Genomic DNA, 17,373 nt, shown 5'->3' with positions numbered 1-17,373 from the left:
GACGGACGGATGAGGGAGGTCTCCTTCCCCCCCCCCCCCCCCCCGTCCTGAACAGAGGAAATTCTGTAGCATTTTCTTTCGTATATAGGTCCAAGGATTATAAGGAAAGAAAATGATCGGAAGAGTGTTGCAGTAAGAAAATGAACAAGAGAACGACTTAATTGTGACGACTGCACCCCATGGTCAATACTTGAGGATTGCAATCTTGTTCAATTTGTTCAGATATGGAAAAAAAGAGGAAAATTTATTTTGGTCAAGAGAGATGCAGGTTTGTTGTGATTCCTGAAGCAATTTAACCCTAACTAGGCCGGGCTATTTAGGTAGTTGATAGAGCCGGGGGGGGTAGTTGATAGAGCCCAGGCCCCCCCCCCCCCCCCCCCTCCAGATCTCGGCCGTCGACCGCGCGATCGCGACGAAAATTGGCGCACACATTGCCTATGATGTAATCTAAAATACCATGAAGTTAATTTTTCAAAAAAAATCATCATTTATGCTAAATTATGCTAATTTATGCATGATGATGCATAAAATCAGACTATTTGGTATAAATCACAAAAAAAAAACTCAAAACAGGCAGATTTTTTGTGTAAATATTCTTTTTAGTGTCCTTAGCAAATGTTATTAAAAAAAATTGTGATATCAGAAAAAATTCTTAAGTATTTTATTGTTTTTTTGAATTTCTTATGTATTTCTTTGTTTTTTCGACTTAATGTTTTTCATTGTTTTTTCGATGAAATTTGTCCGCGACATCGCTCCGAACAAGAAAATATGTTATTCATTGATTTTAATCAATAAAACACCAAAATAATCATGCTTTTATGAAATTTGCTAGTAAGCACAGTTTGCATTGAAATTGTACACGAATTAACGTTTTTGAGCAATTTTTGGTCTGACATGCATGTACATATTTATGCATAACTTCGGAACCGCGCGCCCGGGCGTCGCAAATTTGGTGTCAAAAGATGCGGGAGACTCGAAAGAAAAAAGTCATGAAACGTCGCGGCGATAGCTTTTTTCGATTGCGATACATCGCGCGGAACGTCGGGGGGGGGGGGGGGGGCGGCCCCCCCCCCCCCCCCCGGCCTAGTTAGGGTTAAACCTTAAAATCCCTAGTGCATAAAATCATCATTTAGTCATCATGTTAAGCAGTGATTTATTACATCACTGGTCACTCACTTCGGATTAATTTTCGATTTCATGATTAGAAAAGGATCCCCAGGTGTACGAGGATACGGAAACAGAGAGCAAACTGCCCATCGCAGGGGATGCCAAAATATCTACTCACTGTTTTGAAAGTCCGACCTTATCGTTAATATTTTTACTCTCAGTAATCACCCTCAATTAGAAAACTCATATTTCATGACTCTTCTTCGACTTCAACACCCAGTGGGAGATTACTTTCTCACAAAGCGTATAACAAAAGTCAAACATAAATTCATGTCGAAAAAAATTGTGTCATAATAATCCATTTTTGTAAGAGATGTGATTTTGTTCTATTTCCTCTTTATGATGCTATACGATAATGATTATTATAAACAAAATCTACAGGAAGAGTGAGAAAGGGGGATGGAGAGGAGAGAGTGGAATGGAATTCAGTCTCACATGTGCATTCCCGCTAAAGGCAGTCCCACAGGGCTGCAATAATTTTTTTAATGGATGTTTCAATCTTGTTACGTCTAGTTTCGTCGAGCATCATCGCTTCACGGTGGTGTTTCGGGTTTAGAATAGGTTGACAGAATCGAATAAAACGGTCGTTTGTCAATATGCATAATTGGTTCTATGAGTTCGTAAACTGATAGGTTTTCACGGTTAGGAAATATCCAAGTTTTTCCAGATTGAGGAGAAAACAAACTCTCACTGTCATGTTAATTTGCAGACGATATCACCTGAATTGGATCCTAGTTTCCCCTATGTTTACGTTCAGCAAGGTAATGAAGATACAGTCAGTCGAACATCTGGGTGTTCTTGCGGTACGGTATAAGACACACCATGGAATAACATTCTGGGCAGGTATACCTGGCGACCTAACTCTGTGACTATCGCAGGTAATGCTAGCGCGTGGGATGCAAATGATATTTTGATGTGTTAAGGCTGTAGAGGGTTAGCTTTGTGGAAGACATCTTTCCCTGCTTAGGGAATCCTCGACGACTCTAGTAGAACAAGTGCGTGGTCTTCGTGCGAGCAGTTTTAAAGAAACGTCACTCCATGTTCCATATTGAATTGTATTTATGACTTTTAATCAGGATGAGTTCATGACGTCATCGTATCGTAAGTCTCCCATTGGCTTGCACACGAATGCTTCCCATATTTCTTTGCTTTAAACTATTCTGATGTGGTAATGATAATGTAATGAGGAATCTATATGAGGTATAATAGTACAATAGCAGTTTTCCAGGGTACTCATCCCCCAAGGCACGCACCCCACCCCCACCCCAAAGGAAAACATAGAATTATGAGCAAACAAAAGAACGAACAAGCGAACAAATGAAAATATAATAAAGTGTTATAATCATGTCTGATGCCTACACCTTTATGAAAATTAGTGGGACGAAATATAAGAGGGCCTATTATTGTTCTTTCCCGGCACTACACAAAATTTTAATGCCTTAGCCTCTTTTGTTTTAATGTCCCATTTCATTTCAACCGTTTGTTTGAAGTTATTATATTGATCACAGTCAACGAGAAACATAGTGTGGAATTTTTCTTTTAGTATGCATGCAGTAACGTTTTGAACAGTCTCCCGCAAAAGTCGCTACGAATTGTCCGTGTACACATCTGAATACTTGAACTTTTTGACTTAGACGTCAAAACACAAGTCGGATCTCAGTATTTATGCATGTCTCCAGACATCTTGCTCGTTTTTTCCCCGCCGAGATTCCCCCGAGAATTTTGATTAGAGTTCTGACTGACAAGTGGAGAGAGATGCTGGTTTGTTTTAGGTAATCCTAGCTAAGACCCGGCCAGTGATGGCGAAAAGTTCTTAAGAAGAAGAACTTAAGAATGTTAGTTGCACGCATCATCAGATAGCGATGTTTGTTATCATATTCATGATCTTATCACTTCTATTGATCGTTACAGGGTCATGGGATCTAACCACACACTCTGCTACCAGCTGCGTTCGCACATTCTTGCGCGCAAATTATGTAAACCCGGAAGTTCTTTTCTAGGAACATGTTCTTTCTCTCTTATATATTTTTCTCACTTACTCGTAATTGAAACCATCCAATTTTCTGAAATTGTAGCTTAATGTAGTTTACAGCTTGTCCGTAACTGTTTTCAACTATATAATTATCCCTCTGTCAAATGTTATGGTTCCTGACATTTTACACTCTAAACTTGTCATCACGCGTAACCCGAGTAGAGAGATAGGCGGTAACGTGATAAGAGAATTAGGAATGTTTGAGTTTCTGTCTTCGAGCTATTTTGATAAACTTGGTCATGTTCTTTGGGTACTCCAGTTCTTTTTTTTTCTTTTAAACGGGCGGATGAGTCCCAGCGGCCCAACGTGCCCATTGCAACGTCACAAATATTTGAATGACGACATACGATGCTGGGGTCGTGACTTTGGACGACAACCTGCAGGCAGTGAACAGAGTACGGAATCTCACAAACAGAGGAGAGAGGGGGAGGGGCTGAGATAGATAGAGATATACACTGTAGTTAACTTTGTTTGTCAGTGTTTGAATAAAACTTGCCATCACACTGACTACGTAGGTGCAGTGTTAAAACCTTTAAAGTCATGAAATTTTGCAGGGAAGAATGTAATGCTGTTGCTGATGTTTTAAATTGTTCAACCAGTGGCGTGGAAAGAGAGAGACTATGATATAACGTAGAGATTAAGAACATAAACAGTGATGTGATCTACGTGAAAAAAAATTCCATTATGTCTTTGGTAGTTATACAACGGTTTGTATGAGTGTTGCAAAAATAATTTCTGAGGGAGTAATAGTATTAACAATTAAAAACATTTCATAACCTTTGTATTTTTCCGATATCAGCAGAAATTTGAACATTAAGCTAGTGCGGCTTCACTCTTTTCTATAAAGTCCACATGAATATGGAGCGGACTGCTAGATAGGATTCAAATTTGGGTTTACCAGATAACAAGAGTAGTGATATGTGGAGTCAACTTTCCTTGCTCTGAGAGGTGTGTAGCCAGCTAACCTTGCTGCCTTAAGAGTTGATAGGTCATTTCTCTCACCGCCAATAATTCCCTGTGACTGATGGTCCAACAGGCATGGGTTATCTCTGATTTCCGACCTTTGACCCTTTAGACAGATCAATCTCCATTATTTATATTTTTGTTCATGCAGCGACAGTTATTTCGCCCCATGATGGATTGCGTGCGAGGATCCGCATGTTAAAGAGTCTATGTCTCGCTGTTCAACGAGGGAGTAAACTCGGATGGAGATTTGTGTTACCATGGTGACGTCTGAACGGTCAGGTTTATCCATCCTCGTGAGGAAGACATAGGGAAGACAAACATCCGAACCAACTTTCCATACAGGCTTTGCGCCAACCGTAGCTTGGGTATGCAACATCCAGAATAGCATAGCACGGAATTTCATGTTTGCTTTGAATTTTCATAACAACTATTGACATTACAATCATCAACATTTCATCAATATTTTGAGCACAAATTTATTTGCTTCCTACGATTGGTCAACTGTATAATGGATCTTTTCATAATGTCAGCTTTTATGATGATTTGGTTCCTGTGAAATATACAGTAATATTTTACTGCTTCTGTAGGTGGATTGGAAGAATATATTGTTCTTCTTGTAGTTTTTCTTCGTCTGCATCTTCTTCTTCTTCTTCGTCTTCATCTGACTAACCATGTCACATGTCTCCTCTTTTTATGGCTCTCGTGGTGCTCTCCACCATGCGCTTTTTGCTTTTTTTTTCAAAGAAAGGAAACGACCAATGCAATCTGTAATTCGAATCGGATGAAATTTGTCACTTCCCAACGATGAGTTCACAAACATTGTGTCAATCATGCTTTTGAAAGGTGAAGGTTAGCGACGCTCACAACGGGACACAAAGAGGTGTTAGGGGAGAAATAATGAGACTGATCCCAGAAAGTTTGATATTCACTTAGGAGAAAAAGTTATGACCCAGTTGTAGAGCAGCGAGCATTTGTGGTGAGGTTGTCCATTCGCTAAGAGCCTCGGTTTGTTTGTTGTTTGTTTTTCACATGTTTCAATGGCTCGAATTTCTTCATATAACCATCATTGGTGGCGTGAGAATAGGTAGCCGTTTTTTTTTTCGTACTCTGCATTGCAGTTACCTTCCTGGTTTTATGGTGAAATTTCCTTGAACAAAAAATTCAGTGATTTTCTGGGTTTCATCATAATTCTTTTGGTTTTTTAGGTTAACAATGAAAGTGCCTTGGACTAGAAGAAGAAAATGTATTCTCATTTCAGTTTTGCAGAAATGTTTTCAATATTAGAAGCACATTAAAAATTTGAAGTTGAATAGTGATGTCATATAGATGACGCAGATTTGTGATTACATACATCAGATTGAAAGTCACACCACCTCAACCATCAGGTGTTCGTGATGATATTGGTGATCAGAGGGATTAAGCTTCCACAAAGTTCTTCGTAGTGATGTATCATGTTCTTTGTGGTAATGCTACGCTCGAGAATTATCCGCCGATTTCTAGGGTCTGTGACAGGGTCAAAGGCATTGTTGGTTTCTGCGTGCTTGTCACCCTTGTCACTCGGGGAGGCACAGTTTGAAGCAGGTGCACAATGCAAGTTATTTTCAGCCACGTTTTGTCGAATCGCATTAGACAGACTGTGGGGGTTTGAGCGGTCCTCGTCTGACCCTTGAACGCCTGTAGGGGTGCACCTTCTAAGTCAAGTACACCAATCTTTCTGTAAAGTACATACATGTAGAGTTAATCAGTTGCCTCCACTAGTATACTGTAGGACGACGACCATCACGAGAGTTCACTGATCATGATTAAAGCATTGCCAGTTTGCACCGAGCTGGAGCTTGCAAGGCGGGTCAGAAGTTCAACGGTAATGTAGACCTGTCGTAAATCTCAGTTTATTTTACGCGAGTGTCGACTCCACTGGATGGATGAACGGTTGTCAAGCGAAATCACCCGTGGAACAAGGAGACGCTCGTGTCTTTTTGTGCCGGAACAAGAACCCCTTCTGTTTCTAGTTTGGTTTCCCGGCACACTTCGAATCAAAAGACTTCAAAAGCACCGCGCTTCTTTACTGAGTATGACGGCTCACAGCTCCATGACGATTTATACGCCCATTTATAGTCCATTAGTAGGAGGGACCTGAGCATTCAGGTCTATTGTTAAGACAAGTTAGTGCCACACTTTTTTGTCTCCTTCTGAAGTACAGACCCCTCGAGTGAAATTCGAGGACTTTCTTTTGAATGTACTGAAATGTGACAAGCATAGTTCATTCATGACTGAGTAAAAGGCAATATAAACTGTCAGTTTTCAGAAGGAAGTTTAAAGTAAGACATCAGAGGACTTGTGCACAGACCCTATACGTAACTTGTCAAACACCAATGGAAGAACTGATACCGGTGGTTCTAATCTAAGAGCTCGTCCGCTGATGTCTTACGGCAGCTATAAAGAAGGATGACGAATAGATTTCATAGACAAACCCTGGATCAGATTTATCCCTGGCGGAATAGCTTGTCAATATAAACATCCTCCACTCAAAAGCATGAAGGTCTTATTCTGATTATGACTTTTTTATGGAGTTGAGAGGAAGAGCCCTTTCAAAAGAGAGATTATGATAACCCTTCAAAATGATATGAGATACGGCTGGTCAGATATCGACAGTTGTTAAAACCATTGTTTCAGTGTAATCATAAAGTAGGACGAATGTGATTCGACGGGAACGTAGCTGATCATGATAGAAGTCATTTCTTCAACGCTGTCATTACCACTATTATTAAGAAGACTGCATAAAAATGATCAATCATGGGTGTTTGTTTGTACCTCCATGGATTAATGATGGTCAATGACATAGGGCCTTTCAACCTGTGAAGTGGTGTTCTGGGGATGAGAGCATGGAGGTACCTCCGTGCTGAGAGTGAGAATTGGTTGCCTGGTGAGTACGATATGTCGGCCTACTTTGAAGTTTGACTCAAGCGTATCTTTTGCAATTATATTGTATCAGGGAGATGACTTCCACCTCGGTCACAGGGAAATAGCGCTTGCCTCTCTCGTAAGGATTGCGACCAAAGACTAGGTTCGAAGATGGTTCGAAGATGTTGACCTCTGCCCCATCTTCGGCCAAGTCATATCGGCTCCGGGCAGATAGCATCTCGTCATTCTCCCTCAGAGAGAAGAAAAGGGACACGTCTCGAGAGCTGTCATGTCGTATTTATCACTGGTCCTGGATGTCGATTGGAAAGAGACGTCAGATCCGAATCAGGGGAATGCTAATTGGGTAGCGGACCTACCCTCCCATCGGGACGGATCATCAACCTTTTCAGTGTGAAAAATGCATCTCTTATCCTGCGTGTCTGTGCGAAGCGTAATGTGATGTTTAATTGGAGTGGGATGGCTGCTTTGAATTAATAGAATCGACGAAGTTAATTAACTTGTTAATGCCCACATTATTGAGCCAATGTGTGTGTTTTTTCACTTTAAAGGGATAAATGACTTGAAACTTCACAACTACTTTTTCACGTTCTTTTTGCAATAGACCTACTTCTTTTCTCCTCGAGTTAACTACTTGAACAACAAGTTCTTCCTTCACAATTTATTTGAACTGTCTGCAAAATCATTCGGCAAGTATAACAACTCAGTCTGGGGACTGTATTTGGTTTTGATGTGCCCCAAACCTAAACAAATGAATGATTAAGAAAATGGATTGGATTGCCAGTTTAGACGTAGATTCGTAGATAAAAGGAGTAATTAGAATTAGCTATATAGCTAACTACATCAAATAACATGAGATGATAAAACAGCAAGAATTTCCTTGATGAAATCTTTGAGTACATCCATGAAACCACGACGATACACACGTCAGCGAAAGTGTTTTCCAAACCCAAATATCCGGAACTAATATTGTGTATAGTATTGGGGCTTTGAAGTAGCCGTCTTGGGAAGGTAACCGAGTTGATAATTTCATAGAATAGAAACCGAATTTGTTTGGGAAAATGTGAAATAATGTGATTACCCTTCAGGGCCCTGTTGCATAAAACCCTTACCGCTGGACTTACCGCTCCTTTCTAGCGGTAAGTCTTCAAATCAGCGGTAAATTTTATAATCCTTGATGCTGATTGGCTGTGATGCCTAATTTTGACGGTAGTTACCATTGAAATTCAATGGTAAGTTTTATGCAACGGGCCCCAGAACTCTCTCCTACACAGTCATCAAAAGAAAAGCTGAACAGCCGAGAACGAACGTTACGTTGTTCGCAGATGACGTCATTGTCCTGGGAGAAAGAGGATTTTTTTTTCGAAGTACCCTTTAAATGGCAGCATCTTGCCTAACATTTTTTTTTTCCATTTTGATAACAGTAATTTATATTTGTATGTTCTGTTAATGTCTACTCACTTTACTCGTAAATTAGCAACCACTACACAAACAATGTATTCACATCTACATGTATATAGTTTCAAATAGTTTGATAACGCAATGACTTGGAGCAATACTAGAAAAGAAAATATAGTCCTCAAATACAATACAGCTAATATCAGCAGAGCGTTCACAATAAACTCTATTAGATTATGATTATGTCTGAATCAACGGGATTTATGCCGCTTGTAAATTATTTTTCAATAGGGACGGCAGAATTCTACTGTTCAAGATTAATTTTTTAAATCTTCTGTTGTTCCCAGTATGTACTCCCGAATCATCCCGCTGATTTTCCAAGTGCAATTAGAGACCAATGTTGACGATAGAGGGCTTCTAGTTGTGACAGAAACATGATTCTTTCATAGTACGTGCGAGATGCGCTTAGCAGCGACACTCTGAGCAATGTATGTTTTGATTCGTGTGTAGGGCCCTACATCACATTGCATTCTAATATTCATGCCGCACACAGGGGGTTCAGTTTTGCACGCTATGTTGCGCGGAGAATTTGCAACATGATTTGAGTGTGCTTTTGAAGTTATGAAATCCTTAATGACGGGATAGGGGGGTGATGAACAGATATCGTGTTTCCTTGTCTTCCAGACGTGAACATCCCCTGCGTGTTATTGATCACAGTTTGTCATCCAGCTGTCGGTGCATCCCAGGAAACGAATTATGATCTATGTAGGTGGAGCTATTCATTCAAGCTTTCTCTCTTAGGGTTTTATTTTATCGCTGAGGATAAACCCTCCAGCTCTCACAAATCTTAAAAGGAAGGCTGAAAAGTGTAGACCTAATAGAAGAAAACCTAATGTCATTTACCCCGTATCGCCTTTAATGGTAGTTCTTCGTGTAATGTTGTTTTGTCTATGTGAGTGTGATTTTTGTGCATGGCATTGAACGAAATTCGAATAACGGATCATTAAAAATCAGAAGTGTAACAATTAATTAACATAGGAATTTGACTTATATATTGCAGTTTATGTCCATTTGATGAGAAAAACTAAAAGCATTCTAATCTTTGAGAGACAGTTTGCTGACTTATCACCTTGAGAAATAAGAGAAGCATTATATAGAAGCCCTCTGTGAGATTCCACGGATGCCATGGATAGTCCTGACAGCTTGTTGTGGGATCCAGTGTCGGACAGAGTCCCAATGTATTGCAAGATTTATATAAGTCGACGGCTGAACGTGCATTGAGCGATCATGTGCAGTCCTTGGGAAGACAGGATACAGATAAAGCAAACGCGACAAACTGCTATGACAAAAAAAGCGTTTTTTGTGTGTGTGTGTGTGTCTGTGGTTTTGTTTTGTTTTGTTTTGTTTTGTTTATGTTCTTGTTGCGCTGTTTTATTATGTTTCAGTTCTTTTTTTATGTTGTTGTTGTTTTTGTAAAACAGAGCTATCAGACTGAAGCCCAGACATTCAAACTATCCTGTATGAAGTCATTCATTTATGACCAACTTTAATAATGTTTGAGTTTCGTGAAATATTTGTTGCGTTTTTATGCAAGGTGTATCGTCATCGTCAATCTCTGTTGTTAGTATGAATTGTCAGAGATAATTATGTAATAATGAGTAGTCTTGAACTAACCTCAGAGACATTTTTTGCCAATTATTAATTGATTATAAATTAATCAAACAGTAATAATATATTAGGCATATATTAATTGTCAATCTTGTAATACTTTCAGTTCCAAACGTGATACGTCAGATCCCTCGCAGGCAGGATACATACGGGCATCGGATTAGGGTAGCAGTGTACGTGCCCCCCCCCCTTCCCCCTCCCCCTTTCTCTCTCTCTCTCCCTCTCAACCCCCCCCCCCCCCCCCCTCCCTTCTCTCGGTGTCCCAAGAACTAACGAAATGTGAACACTGATTGATGTGATTTACATTGCCAAAAAGCACACAACTCCAGCGCAGCGTGTTTTCGCACAAATGAAGTACAGAAAACACTTACTGATGAACTCCAGTGACGTCATTTCCTCTTTGCTTTGCCTTCTTTAATTCTATGACAGGATAATACAGCAATTCCATGGACTCCTTACTATGAATGAAACGGAGGATTGAGTGTATCAAAGCTCATGGGATTTATGACGAAAATAAAGGATGATAATGATTCTATTACGGTCAAACAAAAGGGATGATTTCTGGACAAATGGACAAATAAAAAAAGGTTCATTCCTTTTCAATCATATTTTGTTGTTGAAATTTTCATCTGCTTAAAAGCAAAAAAGAAAAAAAATACAGCTTACGTTTCATGTTCGGCTTGAAGTGATTGTGCAGAGACTTGACGCACATTCGTGTCTGACAAATCCACTTGCTTTACTTTCGTTCCCCAAGTATCCCGCGAGTTTGCGGGTCACTGTCTGTCCATGACCCGCCTGAAACGCGACATCTTTTTTTTTTCGGGAAAGCACTCATAAGAACATCACAATCATTCAAATAAAGAGCGTTCCTTTCTCTTTTCTCTACCATTCCCAAGAAGACATCATGCAAAATGTGTAGAAGGAGAAGTTGTTGAAAGGAAGCTCCGAGAGACTGAAGTTTAAAACTCATATTGTTTTTTTGAATTAACCATTGAAAAAAGAAAAAAAATCACATTAGCCAAATGCTGCGTTCAGTGTTTGTGCGTGTACTATACAATCTAGAGAAAGTTAGGTGGGACCTTCTTAGCTCTTACAAGCTACTCCTCATGATCAAGAATGTGTCAACAGTAATCAACTTTTTCAAACTTTTCCAAACTACACCAAACGGAAGTAGCTTCTCTTAATCAAGTTTCGCCCCAAAAACTTTACACTCAATTTTGGTCTTGTTTGATCATATGCTATCATCCCAGTTCTCTATGCTCTTCCCACCTCCCTGATTGACCTGTACTCAACTACATTTTTTTTTAGTACATGGCGCCTCGTTGCTTTCCCTCCGGGAGAGGAGGTTCAAATCTTTCTGTTCTCCACGAATTTCCGGTTTGTGTGTGTTTTTGTATAGGAAGGAGACACATCATGTTTGGATGACGTTGAAACGGGCACGCCACATATTGCTGGTGAGGCAATCCTATTGCACGCGCCTGACACGCATGAAACTCACTTCTTGGTTCACTCCTTGGTTGTGCGTGAAAGCCATGGTTCAAAGTTAACATACTTTCTGTTTTCAACGTCTCCCTTTGATGTGCCGACAAGTGGGCCATCACCATGGAGATTACGATCTCCGTTATGAATTGTCATGGCAAAGTCATCGAGCGAAGAAGCTGCTAGTGATGTGCTTGATTTGGTTTCTGTGATTTTCCTCATAGATAGTTCGTAGCGTCAAACCGCAAGAACCCGTCCACATGCGACGAAGAACCTATCTCAACTTTCAATGTAATACCACCTAAATACACTTTCATCCCCACGTACCTGTGATGTCACTAGCTGTGTCACAACGAGACCTACTTTTGAGAACGTGTTTTTCCCAGTCTCTTTTATCATTTGAAGTTAAACTTGTGGTTAGCTAGCTAATTACGTCCTTTTCACTTGTATTAACATTGAATAATGCTGAACTTGTCAAGCAGCTTTATTTATTTATTTATTTATTTATTTATTTATTTATTTATTTGTTTGTTTATTTATTTATTTATTTGTTTATTTATTTATTTATTTATTTATTTATTTATTTCTTTCTTTCTTTCTTTCTTTCTTTCTTTCTTTCTTTCTTTCTTTCTTTATTTATTTATTTATTTATTTATTTATTTATTTATTTATTTATTTATTTATTTTTGTACAGATAATTATGTCAAGAAATTGCCTCCAGAAACCGGATCTCTTTACGAATTGAATGGAGGGAAACAAACACGTGATTACATGCACCTAACATGCCTATTTTATTAGGTAGGCCTTAACACCACATTAACATTCGTACCGCTACAGCTCACCAGACAGGTCCGTTTAGGAAGTACATTCAGATCAGATCGAGGAGTAAATATCTAGCTCCTTGGTCTGACTGATATAAGCGTGGCTAGGTTGTTTCCCACACGACAAACTGCGCCCCCGTATTTCCAGGGTGCGCAGAGATCAAGTTCTCACAGGTCTAATTGATCCCAGCTGATGACGTGACGCAGCATTAAAGAAAAAAAGAAAATCAAGGTTGATTTCGATCATGTTAGTTAACGCTTGATTTTGGATGTGGTTTTGCAGGAACGACGATTACGGCACTGCTCTTCATATTGTATTCGATCTGTTTAAAGAGTTTCGTGCGTCTACGCATGAAAGTTTTGCTGAATAAATAGGTAGGCCTACATGTTATTGTATATGATCGCATCGTAAACCCTCGTAAGTGCATGCTTCTTCTGTCGCATGTTTTCCTAGACTTGTGCCATCCCCACGGTGTCTGCCAATGAAGTCCTTTGTGTTGTAACATGTGAGTCCGTGGTTGAATATCATAAGCCAGGAGAATTCCATATATGTCGTCTCCTTCAATTAGAAGAAAAAAGATAGATAAGTAGGTAGATAGATAGATAGATAGCTTGATAGATATATAGATAGCTAGATAGATGGACAGATTGATTGATTGACTGACTGAGTGATTGATTGATTGATTAATTAATAGATTAGTTGATTGATTGTTTGTTTGATTGATTGATTGATTGACCGACCGACTGACTGGTTAATATTGGATTAATTGATTGATTGATTGATTGATTGATAAATATCTGGACATTTAGACGAATAGGTGGTAAGAAAGATGGAGACAAGAACAATGGTATAATAAGTTGATTTTGAAAAAATTGATGCACCATTAATAGCTCATAATGGACAGATGTTTTACACATATCCACGGATCTAGTTTGTGGTTTCCTTCAAGTGACTCATATTCAAGACTCATAAGGCAACAACATTCATTTCCGGAAAACAGACATGCACGGTGCTGGCCTCGAAATAGATCTGAACAGATGTACTCCATAAATCGGACAAAAAGTAACATGGATGGAAAGTAAAAATTGCTGGGAGGCGATATCAACCGTATGGTTTATATTCATCGTCTTCCCGTTGGTAATACATGTTAATCTTCAGATATCATGAATGACCTCAACAACACTAATTTCTGTTGCCACTGTCTCGATAGAATGCCGGCATGTTGCTAGATTTCTGAAATTTAAAAATAATCAATTTTTACATGGACTTCCTGGGTTTTTTTTTCTAAATACGCAACTGCGAATCTTAGAACTCATCGCCGAATGCTTCAGCTTTTCCAAGTTAACATGGCCATGCACAATAGAAAAGGAACTTACTAATATCGCTTCATGACGTTTGGTGTAGGCATTTGGAATGATTGTAAAAACCCCTCATTCTATAGTGAAATCATTGTAATATTTTTTATTCGAAGCGGGACCATTTTTCCGACAATGCGGGCGCCATACAGATCATTGAACTAGATTCCCTTTATACTGACTCTACATGGAACCATTGAATTTTAGTGTCCCATCCCCTACATCACGAAAAGACAAGGAGAATTGGGATGAGAAGAATACGGGGTATGGGGGGGGGGGAACACGGTGAAGTAATACGATATTTCTGAGGGAAAAGAAAATATTACAGTGTACTTCCAATTACTTTCGCATAAGATTACATCTCTTGATAAAAAAAAGCAAAGAAATAATTTTATAATCACGGGTTTCTTGGCTCCGTTAGCGTTTCACGAGTATATATCACTTTGCTAGTTAAGACAACATGCACCTGTTGTTTGGTCACGTTATAAGAGCATTGCGTTTCATTCCCTTGGAGTCGTGTTTAACCAACTCTCTCCCTCTCTCGTACCGTCTCTATCTCTCTCTTTAGAACTCATGTGATACTGCATGTCACTCCCCTGCCCTTGCTTTACCCTACGGAGAAAGTTGTTTTGAATGAGTGACGATTCCACTTATTTAAACAATAACAACAACAACAACAATAACAAAATAAGACTGTGAGACGATCATGACCATTGATTGCCAGTAGGTCAATTGCCTCCATGCTAGGAGAGACGCTCTAGTACTGGCACCTGCTTAGGACCCCCACCCCCCTTGAACCATGCTTACAGTTGTTTTGAACACATGGACAATTTTAGGCGAATTTCGGGGAAACAAAATGATATTGTAATGATGAATGTGTACAGGCCTATCTACTTAGCATAGTAACAATACAGTATGCATTGGCAGGTTCCATTAATTTTTGTAACTTTAGCAGAAATATGGAGTTTTGGAGAAATCCTTGAATTTTAGAAATAAGGAAGGAAAAGTGAAAATAAGGAATTTCTTGGCATATAACGCATTGACAGGTGTGAGGCCTTACATGCAGAGAAATAGAAGCAACAGGTACCCCGATACCTGGAATAGCCTAACTATAGAGATAGAGGTGCAACTGCCATTTTGCCATTGTTTTCATATCAGCTGTGGTCCAGCTCATAGCAAAGGATGGATTAGACACCAAACTACCATATTCCACAAGAACATCAGCAGCAAAAATCAGAATACAATACATTACGTTGAGGCAGTTTCCGTGACGAACAAGAACAAAACATCTCTTGAACAAAATCAGAAATTGGGGGATTTCCGTCATGCACCGCTTCCTCGTATCAATATCAACTATTATACGGTTGTCAAAAGAGATGAATAAATGCGCAACAGATTCCTTCAACGTTCAGTTTAAGCATGTTGAGAGTCTCACATTACTCCTGCATACTTTTGCCTTTGACCTCCAGAAAAATGTACAGAAAAATAAGAACAAAGAAGTTACAAGAAACGCATCCTGTTCACAGATTTGTCTAAACCAGATGTGAGCCTTTCGCAGAAAACATTTCGCGGAATCATTTTATATTCCAACCAATCCATTCATCCCCACTGTCTGTTCTCTGTCAAAGAGTTATTAAGGTGTTGTGCCAAACAACTTCTAACAGGCCACAGGATATAGCATATCTATTTCCGCCACCCTTGAAAAGATAGTTATCTGTGAACTCAAATGAAATAGACGCAGACATTTCGATTATGAGATATATGCACCATGCAATTGACTCTGAAACCCAGAGAATTGTCATCCCATGCTCCTATCATTTCGCCTTCGAGCTACATGTCGGGATAAAGATAATGCAAGATCATCGTTTCCCCGGAAATCATGAAATCATTGACGGGTCAAGGATTTGGCATCTTTCAGGATAATAGATAGAGTACCGAAGTGTTGATGTCACAGCCTTTTGCTATAGTAGGGAGGTGGTCCCTCTTCCACCTCCCTGGTTATAGCTTGGATCGGAACGAGGTGCGAGCATGGTTAGCAACAATTTTTTCACAGATACTCGGACCAGGTGATGTTCCTTGGTACCAGTTTCAATAGTTATGAATGGCCATGACATCATACTTTGTTGTCCATAACGATTATGATCTAATGAGCACGTGCGCATTTAAATTACTCGGCCACAAAAGTTTTCTGGGAACTGGAGGAAAGATTTGTTTGCACTAGAAGCAACAGGTATCTCTGATTTCTTTTTGGGTCATAAATGAAATTATCCGCGATTGGATGGTGTGTTTCTCGGCAATTAATACAGAGAGTTCTGAATTTTACTCGTGCATGCGTGCGCGAGACGTGTGCGTGTGTTTGTGTGTGTTTGTGTCTGTGTGTGAAGAAGTATTTCTTTTCATCAAGTTCATAACTAATGGAACACATTTTAATGTTTTACGTGGAAATGAGACGATGTAAAACCCTTATTGAAGTAATGACGACATCTACGTTCGAGTCCTGCAATGACCGCAGCTTTTCTACCTACACAATCAGCATTAAATATAACTTCTTGTTATATTCCGTAGAACTACTAGACTCTGGCGCCACTCTGTAACATGTCATAAATTGTATTATCATTTCTTCGTATTTCTAGTCCTTGGTAAGATAACGATGACGATTTTGTTTTTTGCTTGCGTCTTTGAATTGTGTCGTGCACCCAAGATTTGCTTTTCCAGAGTCAAATGTGGAGATTTCAGTCGCATTTTTATTAAAATTGAAAGATTCTAAGCCCGACGAAATCCCCCTGGTCCTTTCCGACAGCGTTTAGAGGAAAGATGAATGCCTTTCTTAACGGATGTTGATTGAAGACCCTTTCTGTCGATATCAAGTAGGATCAGACAAAATCACCCAACTTCGTTTAAGTGGTATTATCTCTGTCCAGTCTGATTCGGGACTCTGTATTAATCGTGACAAGAAATCTTGTTCCAGGGGTGTCTCAGGTTGACCGGGAGTCGCGCCTCCTCCCACTGACTCAACCGCAGTCCGGAGGCAGAAATGATAAGGAGATTTACACGATGATCCAACGCCTCTTCACTCCTCCTCCCGCCCTCTCGCCCCTCTAGCCCCTTAATGGCGGTTGGGAATCTGGAGACTTCGGCCAAAGTCCCATAAAACACTGCAAGGCAGTCCCATGCATCAAAGGAGATACCGACCCACTCATCCTTGGTTTGAATTCTCTTTCAGTTTGTCGCAGAAAAACAAAACACAATATAACACAAAACTGACGTGAAGCATAAACTTAAATATTTCTAGGAGAGAGATAACTTCCGCTCAAAGGTCAGGAAGTGAAAATACTGACATCACTCACGTACTAAACCTTTCTTACTACGTACTACAAACACAATTACCGTCACCTCCACTATCATTCATGATGCTCCTTTTTCTTCATCATCAGCATCTCAATCTCCTCTTCCGTCGTCTTCGAAATCCACTCCGCCTGCTTCTTGTGCTTTCTGGGTTTTGTTGGGGTTTTTTCAGTCGCCGATTCCTTTCTGTAGATTAAGAACATACTCCTAATTAGCGATGTA

The 17,373-nt window shown here is 39.7% G+C and overlaps 1 protein-coding gene across 1 annotated transcript in view; it reads left to right on the top strand.

Moving 5' to 3' along the window:
• Positions 1 to 17,373, top strand: part of LOC139739250 (A disintegrin and metalloproteinase with thrombospondin motifs 3-like) — a 69,907-nt gene that overhangs the window by 28,386 nt on the left and 24,148 nt on the right.

This window comes from Diadema antillarum, unplaced genomic scaffold (assembly GCF_040938485.1).
Source record: "Diadema antillarum isolate AM-2024a unplaced genomic scaffold, OU_Dant_1.0 scf00000029, whole genome shotgun sequence".
NCBI lineage: Eukaryota > Metazoa > Echinodermata > Echinoidea > Diadematoida > Diadematidae > Diadema > Diadema antillarum.
Note: the sequence above shows the minus strand (reverse complement) of the source record. Positions and strands in the feature narration are given on the sequence as shown.